This window comes from Arachis ipaensis, chromosome B1, assembly GCF_059453495.1.
Source record: "Arachis ipaensis isolate K30076 ecotype BB chromosome B1, ASM5945349v1, whole genome shotgun sequence".
NCBI classification, from domain to species: domain Eukaryota; kingdom Viridiplantae; phylum Streptophyta; class Magnoliopsida; order Fabales; family Fabaceae; genus Arachis; species Arachis ipaensis.
This window is the reverse complement of record NC_142436.1, coordinates 35,004,511-35,015,523: the sequence shown is the minus strand read 5'-3', so window position 1 is coordinate 35,015,523 and position 11,013 is coordinate 35,004,511. Positions and strand designations below refer to the sequence as shown.

Below are 11,013 nucleotides of genomic sequence, written 5' to 3'. Positions count from 1 at the left end.
CATTCTACAGAAGATAGTTAAGCCTCATAGGAAGGACTGGAGCACCAGACTTGTTGATGCGTATCAGACAGCGTACAAGACACCCATTGGGATGAGTCCCTTCCGCTTAGTGTACGGAAAGGCTTGTCACCTCCCGGTGGAGGTGAAACACAAGGCTTTCTGGGCTGTGCGGGAGTGCAACATGGAATTTGAGAAAGCTAGTGCTGAAAGGAAGCTGCAACTGGCAGAACTGGAGACCCTTCGACTGGAAGCATATGACAAATCCAGGCTATATAAGGAGAAGGTGAAGGCTGTGCATGACAAGCATATCAAGAGAAGAGAGTTCAGACCTGGAGATCTGGTTCTCCTTTACAACTCAAGGCTGAGGCTCATGCCAGGCAAGCTGAGATCAAGATGGGAAGGTCCCTACAGAGTAGAGAAGACAGAGTCATATGGAGTCTTTCACCTGAGTCATCCTTCAAGCTCGAAATTCATCAAGGTCGATGGACATCTCTTAAAGCTATATCATGGTGAAAAGATGAAGAAAAACAAGGAGCTGGAGATCTTCCTATTGGAAGACCCACCAACAGAAGCAAATTGAGCTTGTGCACCGTCCAACCTAAGGACGTAAAAGCAAAATGTTAGGTGGGAGACAACCCACCACGATATGATCGTTTCTTCTCATTCTTAGTCTATTTTATTTTAATTTTCTTAGTAGTAATTCATAGTTTCTGCATATACATCTTCATGCTGCACTTTGTATTCTGCATAAAAAAAAAGGGGGGCACGACGCGCAAGCATCGCTGACGCGTACGCGTCATACATGCGTGCGAGATAAAGTGGAACTGAACAGAGAGTTGCGCGGAAGTGGCGCAGGAAGTATGCATTGCGCACAGATATGCTCACGTGTACGCGTCCATGACGTGTGCGCGTCATTTGAAATTTTGGCACACCACGCGTACGCGTCCAGCACGCGCATGCGTGGATGATGAAATCGGCGTAAATGAGTAATTGGGCAGAGAGTTGTGATGGCCTGGGGCTGGAATTGTGCTAACGGCACAAACTTGATCACACGTACGCGTCCCTGACGCGTGCGCATTCCTTCCCCTTATGGTCGTCCACGCGTGCGCGTGTATGACGCGCACGCGTAATATGAGGTTTTAGCCCCATGCTCAAAGCGAACAGAGAGTTGTACATACACGTCGATGCCTTCGCGCGATTCACACAAACCAAGAGCACGCGTACGCGTGCCAGACGCTTACGCGTCACTATGAAAATCGCGCCCCACGCGTACGCGTCGCATGCGCCGCCTCACCTAAACCTGTACGCCACCCAGTTTCCGTTTCCCTCCCCCCCCCCCCCCAAATCCTAATTTTCTTCCTTTTTCCTTACTTCTTACTTCTTTCTTCTTTCTTCTTTCCCCCCTCTTCTCACTCTTACTTTCTGCTTCTTTCTTCCTCTTCTTTTCATCTTCCTCATCAGGTTTCTTCTCTTTCTCTCCTCTATTATTTCATTCTTCATTTAATTATTGTATTTACTTACTTTTTCCTTTCTTCTTTCTTTCTTTCTTATTATTTTTCTATTCTTTTTTGCATTCTTTTAATTGGTGTTAGAAACCTACATGGGTGACTGTTCTCTTCTATATTTGTTTGTGGATATGTTAGGGAGTGCTTTGACAATTAATATTAATTTTTGGGTTGCTTGCATGTTGGATTTCATACTTTTCCTAACATATTTTACATGCCTACCAAGTGTTTGTGAAAAGTCCATAAGGCATTGTTAATTCTTAATTATTCTATTATTCTACTCTACTGCCTGTTTTTCACAAAAACCATTGCAACATTTTATTAATTAAAAATAATTGTCAATATAAACGTGATTGTTAGTTTGTTACATTTGATAATCAAATTGAGCAATTAATGCTTGATCTATAATATTCATGCCTTTGCCGGCATGCTAATAAACATCTTGCATCTAATTGTCTTAATTTATCATGCTATATTTCCATTGATGTCCTAATTACATGGAGTCGCGACCATGTGTTTACGACATTCTTCTTTACCTTGGCATCGATTATCACTTGTATTTTCCTCCTCCCAGTTCTACATACTTGATTTCATGTCCCTTTCTTTTATCCCTTTTCAGGATGGCCACCAGGAAAGGTAAAGAGAAAGCCTCTAATAAGCCACCAGCGAAGACAGGAACGAAAAGAGCTCCAGCTGCGGAACCATCCTCAATATCAGTCAAGCCATCAACAAAGTGGGTCAAGAGGATCATTAAGGTCGATGAAACCGAGAAAGCCTCTCCAGCAAGGGACACTGCGCGGTTCACTAACCACTACTGTGAGCAGATGTTTCCCATCCTGGCTGAGCGAAACTACAATAATGAGCACCTACTCATCCTCCCTACCCACATTGTTGAGTTTGTTGAGCCCCGCATTGAGCGCAGACAATGGGGATTCTTACGGAGGCAGCCACGGCAGGTTAACCTCTCATGGGTAGTTGAATTCTACTCCAATTTTCACATGCCAGCCCTGCAGTCTGTCTATGTCCGTCAGAAGCAAGTCCCCATAACTGAAGGGGCCATTCAGCGCACTTTAGATCTCCCCCTGCCCCAGAAGGATTGGACGCATACCAAGAAGCCTCTTTCAAGCGCCAGACATACCAATTTGACTGGGACGCCACCCTCAGAGTTATAGCACAACCTGGCAGCAGATGGATATATGGATACCAGCGATCCCGACCTAAGGGCATATTGGCTTCAGCACTTACCTTGGAGGCTCGAGTGGGGGCACAGATTATGTCCCACTACGTCTTTCCGAGCACTCACGAATCCTCCTTCACTGCAGACATGGCTGTTCTCCTCTGGTGTATCCTTACAAACCAGCCTCTCAACTTACCAAGACACCTCCGGCACGCCATGGGACACGTACAGATTGCGGGCAACCTACCCTTTTTCGCCTTGGTTTCAGATCTAGTCTTGGCAGCCGGAGTCTCCTACAGAGCTGGGGACACCAAGACCATACTTCCACGGGGTGATCAGTATATCCCCAACGGAAAATACATCAGACCCCAAGCAGCCACTACTAGCCGGATTGCAGACCCGGCCGGAGATCTTCCTTCTCCTTCCACATCACAAGCACCTTCAACAAATCAGCTGCTCCTTCAGATACTTCAGAGATTGAACCGGCTTGACCGACAGGCAAAGAGAATTGAGCGCCATAACAAGCGCCAATTTACATACCTCAAGGAGCTCATTGTTGGCAACCACCCACCTGAAGAAGAACCAGACACTCCGGACTCCACCTCACCTACCAGCACCGGGAGCCATGACAACCCCGACTATGGAGATGCTGTTACCAGCCCCCCTTTGTTCCTAACTGATGGCACCGAGGACGGTGCCAAGCTTTAAGTGTGGGGAGGTCGGTCAGTACCTGACTTTCGGAGGTAAGCTCTCTCTCTTAACACCAACATTTTAGTTTTTCTTTTGTTAAATAGAATAGATTGCATGATAATAATTATTTTCATGTATGTTTTCTTGGTTAAAGTAATAAATTCCCTTTTTAGACTCTATTTTATAATATTTTACTAATTTAAATTGAAAATTTTGTGTTAAACTTGTTTGAAGACTATAAATTGGAACATGAATTATAGCTAAGAACACACAACCCAGTGAGATTTTTGAGCCTAATTGTATGGTTACATTATCTAACCATGATATTTTATTCTTATGTATTTTCTTCTCTATAATTGTAATCTTTATTTTGTTCCACTCTATATGTCCAATGTTTAATGTAATATATGCATATATATGATTGAGGCCATCATTTATTAGCTCACTTATCCCAAATAGCCTACCTTTTCAATTACCTTTGTTAGCCACCTTGAGCCTTTTAATCCCCATTTGTTCTATATTTTACCACATCACTAGCCTTAAGCGGAAAAACAATTAATTACCCCAATTGAATCTTTGGTTAGTTTAAGATAGAGATTGTGTATCAACTAAGTGTGGGAAAGCTGTGGGAACATGGGTTAATAAGGGAATGTGTTATGATAGAATATTAGGAATTTGGGTACCTACTCATGTTAGACCAGAAAAATTAAAAATCCATGTGCATTGATATGTTATGTTTACTTTTATATTTTTAATAAAAAAATAATAAAAAAACCCAAAAATATTCAATTAAATAAATAGATAAATAAATAAGGGGACAAAATTACCCTAATTTTAAGCTAATGAAAGATCAATGCATATGTGATAAAAATTAAAGAAGATTTTATGCATATGTGACAAAATTACCTTAATTTTGGGTAGCTAGGAATGATTTAAGAAGTATATAGAGTGTGTGTATAGGTGATAGCTTAGGTTAGTCAAGGATTCAATTTATAGCTCACTTAGCCATACATATATTCTCACCTTTACCTTAATCCCATTACAACCTTGAAAAGACCTCATGATGTTTGCATTGGTACATTAAATATTTGTTGATTGGTTAGGTGAAGAACAAAGTTCAGAAAGCATGACTAGAGAAGACTAGAGTGAATTACCCCATACACTTGAGTGATTAGAGTGCACATACACTACCAGTGAGGGTTCAATGCTTGATTCTATGTTTTCTGCTTTCATGAGCTTCCTTCTTACAAGTCTACTTGTATTTACTGTATGATTTGAATTAGTGATATCTGATTTAAGTTTGTCTTGAAGAACTTATTTACTTTTAACCAAGTATGCAGAACCATCTTAGCATATAGTTGCATCTCATGAGTCTTACTTTCTCCATTCATTTATTTTATCTCCTTGAGCTTAGCATGAGGACATGCTAATATTTAAGTGTGAGGAGTTTGATAAACCACTATTTTATGGTTTATCTTGTGCTGATTTGAGTGGCTTTTATCAAGTCTTTACACACTTAATCATACAATTTGCATGATTTTACAATTCTTTCCTAGTTTTGTTCTCTGATTGAAACCTTGCTTTCTAAGCCTTTAACATGTGTATTTTAACTCCCCTTTATACCATTCGATGCCGTGATCCGTGTGTTAAGTGTTTCAGGCTTTATAGGGTATGAATGGCTTAGAGGATGGAGAGGAAGCTTGCAAAAATGGAAGGAACACAAGAAATAAAGGAGATAACCAACGAGCATCGATGCGCACGCATGGCTCACGCGTGCGCGTGATCTGGAGATTTTCATAGCGACGCGTGTGCGTACCTGACGCGTACGCATGGATACGAGATTGCACGACAATGCGTGCGCGTACCTAACGCGCACGCGTGACACGCGAAGATGACTAGCGACGTGTACGCATGACTGACGAGTACGCATGACATGCGTGATCTGCAGAAGTTGCAGAAAACGCTGGAGGCGATTTTGTGCCGAGTCTGGACCCAGTTCCCGGTCCAGAAACACAGACTAGAGCCAGGGGACAGCAGAGACTCAACACACATTCACATTACGCATAGTTTTAGTTTTTTGGGGAATCTGATGAGCGGATAATTTATACGCTTTTTGGCATTGTTTTTAGTATATTTTTAGTAGAATCTAGTTACTTTTAGGGATGTTTTTAATAGATTTTGTGTTAAATTCACATTTCTGGACTTTACTATGAGTTTGTGTGTTTTTCTGTGATTTCAGGTATTTTCTGGCTGAAATTGAGGGACTTGAGCAAGAAATCAGATTCAGAGGTTGAAAAAGGACTGCTGATGCTGTTGGATTCTGACCTCCCTGCACTCAAAGTGGATTTTCTGGAGCTACAAAACTCGAAATGGCGCGCTTCCAATTGCGTTGGAACGTAGACATCCAGGGCTTTCCAGAAATATATAATAGTCCATACTTTGGCCAAGAATTGACGACGTAAACTGGCGTTCAACGCCAGCTTTCTACCCAAATCTGGCGTCCAGCGCCAGAAAAGGATCCAAAACCAGAGTTGAACGCCCAAACTGGCACAAAAACTGGCGTTCAACTCCACAAATGGCCTCTGCACGTGCAACACTTAAGCTCAGCCCAAACACACACCAAGTGGGCCCCGGAAGTGGATTTATACATCAAATACTTACTCATGTAAACCCTAGTAGCTAGTTTATTATAAATAGGACCTCTTACTATTGTATTAGGCATCCTGGATTGTATTTTGATCCTGTGATCACGTTTTAGGGGGCTGGCCATCTCGGCCATGCCTGGACCTTTCACTTATGTATTTTCAACGGTAGAGTTTCTACACTCCATAGATTAAGGTGTGGAGCTCTGCTGTTCCTCAAAGATTAATGCAAAGTACTACTGTTTTCTATTCAATTCTTCTTATTTCGCTTCTAAGATATCCATTCGCACCCAAGAACGTGATGAAGGTGATGATTATGTGTGACGCTCATCATCCTTCTCCCTTATGAACGCGTGCCTGACAAACACTTCTGTTCTACATGAATTAAGCTAGAATGAATATCTCTTAGATCTCCTAACCAGAATCTTCGTGGCGTAAGCTAGAATGATGGCGGCATTCAAGAGAATCCGGAAAGTCTAAACCTTGTCTGTGGTATTCCGAGTAGGATTCAATGATTGAATGACAGTGACAAGCTCCTAACTCGCGATTGCAGGGCGTTAGTGACAGACGCAAAAGGATAGTAAATCCTATTCCAGCATGATCGAGAACCGACAGATGAATAGCTGTGCCGTGACAGGGTGCGTGAGCATATTATTCACTGAGAGGATAAGATGAAGCCATTGGCAAGGGTGATGCCTTCAGACGATTAGCCGTGCCGTGACAGGGCATTGGATCATTTTCCCGAGAGATGACCGAAAGTAGCCATTGACAGTGGTGATGTATCACATAAAGCCAGCCATGGAAAGGAGTGAGACTGATTGGATGAAGATGGCAGGAAAGCAGAGGTTCAGAGGAACGAAAAGCATCTCCATTCGCTTATCTGAAATTCCTACCAATGATTTACATAAGTATCTCTATCCCTATTTTATTATTTATAATTCGAAAACCACATAACTGTTTTATATCTGCCTAACTGAGATTTACAAGGTGACCATAGCTTGCTTCATACCAACAATCTCCGTGGGATTCGACCCTTACTCACGTAAGGTATTACTTGGACGACCCAGTGCACTTGCTGGTTAGTTGTATCGAAGTTGTGACAGACTGTAAAACTAGATCAGAGTATCTGGCCTAAGAAGCCATTACCAGAGATCACAATTTTGTGCACCAAGTTTTTGGCGCCGTTGCCGGGGATTGTTTGAGTTTGGACAACTGACGGTTCATCTTGTTGCTCAGATTAGGTAATTTTCTTTTTAAAAATTTTTCAAAAATCTTTCAAAATTTTCTCCTTTGTTTTCGAAAAAAAAAATGTTGTCAAAAATAAATTATTCTATGGCTTCAGAATTTTTAAGAATGAATTCTAGTGTTTCATGAAGCATGTTGAAGCCTAGCTGGCTGTAAAGCCATGTCTCAATCCTTATACTCAAGAGAAGAGCTTCTTTATCTTTCTTAGCCAATTGGCTGTTGAATGTAAGGAATGTCAGGCGTGTCATGTCTGAGTTACATACTAAAGCTTGGCTGGCTATTAAGCCATGCCTGACCCTTTGATTGGAGCTTTAGAGCATAAGATTCCTGGAATTCATATTAAAAATTTTGGAATCCTTATTTTTCTTTTTCAAAATAATTTTTCGAAAAATATAAAATAAAAATCCAAAAAAATTTAGAAAATCACAAAAATAAAAAATATTTCATGTTTCTTGTTTGAGTATTGAGTCATATCATAAGTTTGGTGTCAATTGCATGTGCATCTTGCATTTTTCGAAAATTTCATGCATTCATGGTGTTCTTCATGATCTTCAAGTTGTTCTTGGTAAGTCTTCTTGTTTGATCTTGATGATTTATTGTTTTGTGTCTTTTCATGTTTATCATATGCATTCTTGAATTCTTAGTGCGTAAGCATTAAAGAATTCTAAGTTTGGTGTCTTGCATGTTTTCTTTCCATTAAAATTTTTTCAAAATTGTGTCTATGATGTTCATCTTGACATTCATGGTGTTCTTGGTGTTCATCTTGACATTCATAGCATTCTTGCATGCATTCATTGTTTTGATCTAAAAATTTCATGCATTGCATAATTTTCATGTTTTCATAAAAATTTCAAAAATCAAAAAAATATCTTTCCCTTTTTCTCTCATCAAATTCGAAAATTTGAGTTGACTTTTTCAAAAGTTTTTAAAATCAAATTGTTTCTTATGAGTCAAATCAAATTTTTAATTTGAAAATCTTATCTTTTTCAAAATCTTTTTCAAAATTCAAAATCTTTTTCAAAATTCATGATTATTCTCGAAAATTCCAAAAAAATAATTTTCAAAAACCTTTTTCTTATTTTATATCATAATTTTCGAAAATAACATAATCAATTAAAGTTTTGATTCAAAAATTTGAAGTTTGTCACTTGCTTGTTAAGAAAGATTCAAACTTTAAGTTCTAGAATCATATCTTGTGATTTCTTATGAATCAAGTCATTAATTGTGATTTTAAAAATCAAATCTTTTTCAAAAACTAATTTCTATCATATCTTTTCAAAAAAATTATCTTCTTATCTTATCTTTTTCAAAATTTGATTTCAAAATATCTTCTCTAACTTCCCAACTTCTTATCTTTTCAAATTTGTTTCAACTAACTAACTAACTTTTTGTTTGTTTCTTAACTTTTTCAAAACTACCTAACTAACTCTCTCTCTCTAATTTTCGAAAATATCTTCCCTCTTTTTCAAAAATTTCTTTTTTATTAACTAATTATTTTTATTTTTTATTTAAAAAAAATTTTCGAAAAAAAAATACTAACCTTTTTCAAAAACTATTTTCAAAAATCACTAACTCTTTTTCAAAAATTGTTTTCGAAAATTCACTTCCCCCTCTCATCTTCTTCTATTTGTTTATTGATATACTAACATCTTTCCTTCAACTCTCCAAAAATCCGAACCCCCTCTCTCTCTGAGTTCAGATTTTCTTCCCTTCTTTTCTTCTACTAACACAAGGATCCCTATACTGTGGTATAAAGGATCCATATTATTATTACTATTTTTTCTGTGCCATCTTCTTTGTCATATGAGCAGGAGCAAGGACAAGAACATTCTTGTTAAAGCAGATCCAGAACCTGAAAGGACTCTGAAGAAAAAAAATTAAGAGAAGCTAAAATACAACAATCCAGAGATAACCTTTCAAAAATCTTCGAACAGGAAAAGGAGATGGCAGCCGAAAATAATAATAATATAAGGAAGATGCTTGGTGACTTCACTGCACCTAATTCCAATTTACATGGAAGAAGCATCTCCATTCCTGCCATTGGAGCAAACAACTTTGAGCTGAAACCTCAATTAGTTTCTCTGATGCAGCAGAACTGCAAGTTTCATGGACTTCCATCTGAAGATCCCTTTCAGTTCTTAACTGAATTCTTGCAGATATGTGATACTGTTAAGACTAATGGAGTAGATCCTGAAGTCTACAGGCTCATGCTTTTCCCTTTTGCTGTAAGAGACAGAGCTAGATTATGGTTGGATTCTCAACCCAAAGACAGCCTGAACTCTTGGGATAAGCTGGTCACGGCTTTCTTAGCCAAGTACTTTCCTCCTCAAAAGCTGAGCAAGCTTAGAGCTGATGTTCAAACCTTCAGACAGAAAGAAGGTGAATCCCTCTATGAAGCTTGGGAAAGATACAAACAGTTGATCAAAAAGTGTCCCTCTGACATGCTTTCAGAATGGACCATCCTGGATATATTCTATGATGGTTTATCTGAGCTATCAAAGATGTCACTGGACACTTCTGCAGGTGGATCCATTCACCTAAAGAAAACGCCTGCAGAAGCTCAAGAACTCATTGACATGGTTGCTAATAACCAGTTCATGTACACTTCTGAAAGGAATCCTGTGAGTAATGGGACGCCTATGAAGAAGGGAGTTCTTGAAGTTGATACTCTGAATGCCATATTGGCTCAGAATAAAATATTGACTAAGCAAGTCAATATGATCTCTCAGAGTCTGCATGGAATGCAAGCTGCATCCAACAGTACTCAAGAGGCTTCTCCTGAAGAAGAAGCTTATGATCCTGAGAACCCTGCAATAGCAGAGGTAAATTACTTAGGTGAACCTTATGGAAACACCTATAACTCAACATGGAGAAATCATCCAAATTTCTCATGGAAGGATCAAAAGCCCCAACAAGGCTTTAATAATGGTGGAAGAAACAGGTTTAGCAATAGCAAGCCTTTTCCATCATCAACTCAGCAACAGACAGAGAATTCTGAACAAAATGCTTCTAATTTAGCAAATCTAGTCTCTGATCTATCTAAGGCCACTGTAAGTTTCATGAATGAAACAAGGTCTTCCATTAGAAATCTGGAAGCACAAGTGGGCCAGCTGAGTAAAAGGATCACTGAAATCCCTCCTAGTACTCTCCCAAGCAATACAGAAGAGAACCCAAAAGGAGAGTGCAAGACCATTGACATAAGCGCCATGGCCGAACCTCTGAGGAGAGGAGAGGACGTGAATCCCAAGGAGGAGGACCTCCTGGGACGTCCAGTGATCAATAAGGAGCTTCCCTCTGAGGAACCAAAGGACTCTAAGGCTCATCTAGAGACCATAGAGATTCCATTGAACCTCCTTATGCCCTTCATGAGCTCTGATGAGTATTCCTCTTCTGAAGAGAATGAGGATGTTACTGAAGAGCAAACTGCCAAGTTTCTTGGTGCAATCATGAAGCTGAATGCCAAATTATTTGGCATTGATGCTTGGGAAGTTGAACCTCCCTTGTTCATCAATGAACTAAGTGATCTGGATCAACTGACATTGCCTCAGAAGAGACAGGATCCTGGAAAGTTCATAATCCCTTGTACCATAGGCACCATGGTCTTTAAGGCTCTGTGTGACCTTGGTTCAGGGATAAACCTCATGCCCCTCTTTGTAATAGAGAAACTGGGAATCTATGGGGTGCAAGCTGCTAAAATCTCACTAGAGATGGCAGACAGCTCAAGAAAACAGGCTTATGGACAAGTAGAAGATGT

At 39.6% G+C, this 11,013-nt stretch overlaps 1 non-coding gene across 1 annotated transcript; it reads right to left on the bottom strand.

Moving 5' to 3' along the window:
• Positions 1-9,598: 9,598 nt before the first annotated feature.
• LOC148576199 (small nucleolar RNA R71) lies at positions 9,599-9,706 on the bottom strand. Its single transcript, XR_015903869.1, has one exon. It is a non-coding gene; the product is annotated as a small nucleolar RNA R71 (small nucleolar RNA).
• Positions 9,707-11,013: the final 1,307 nt, after the last annotated feature.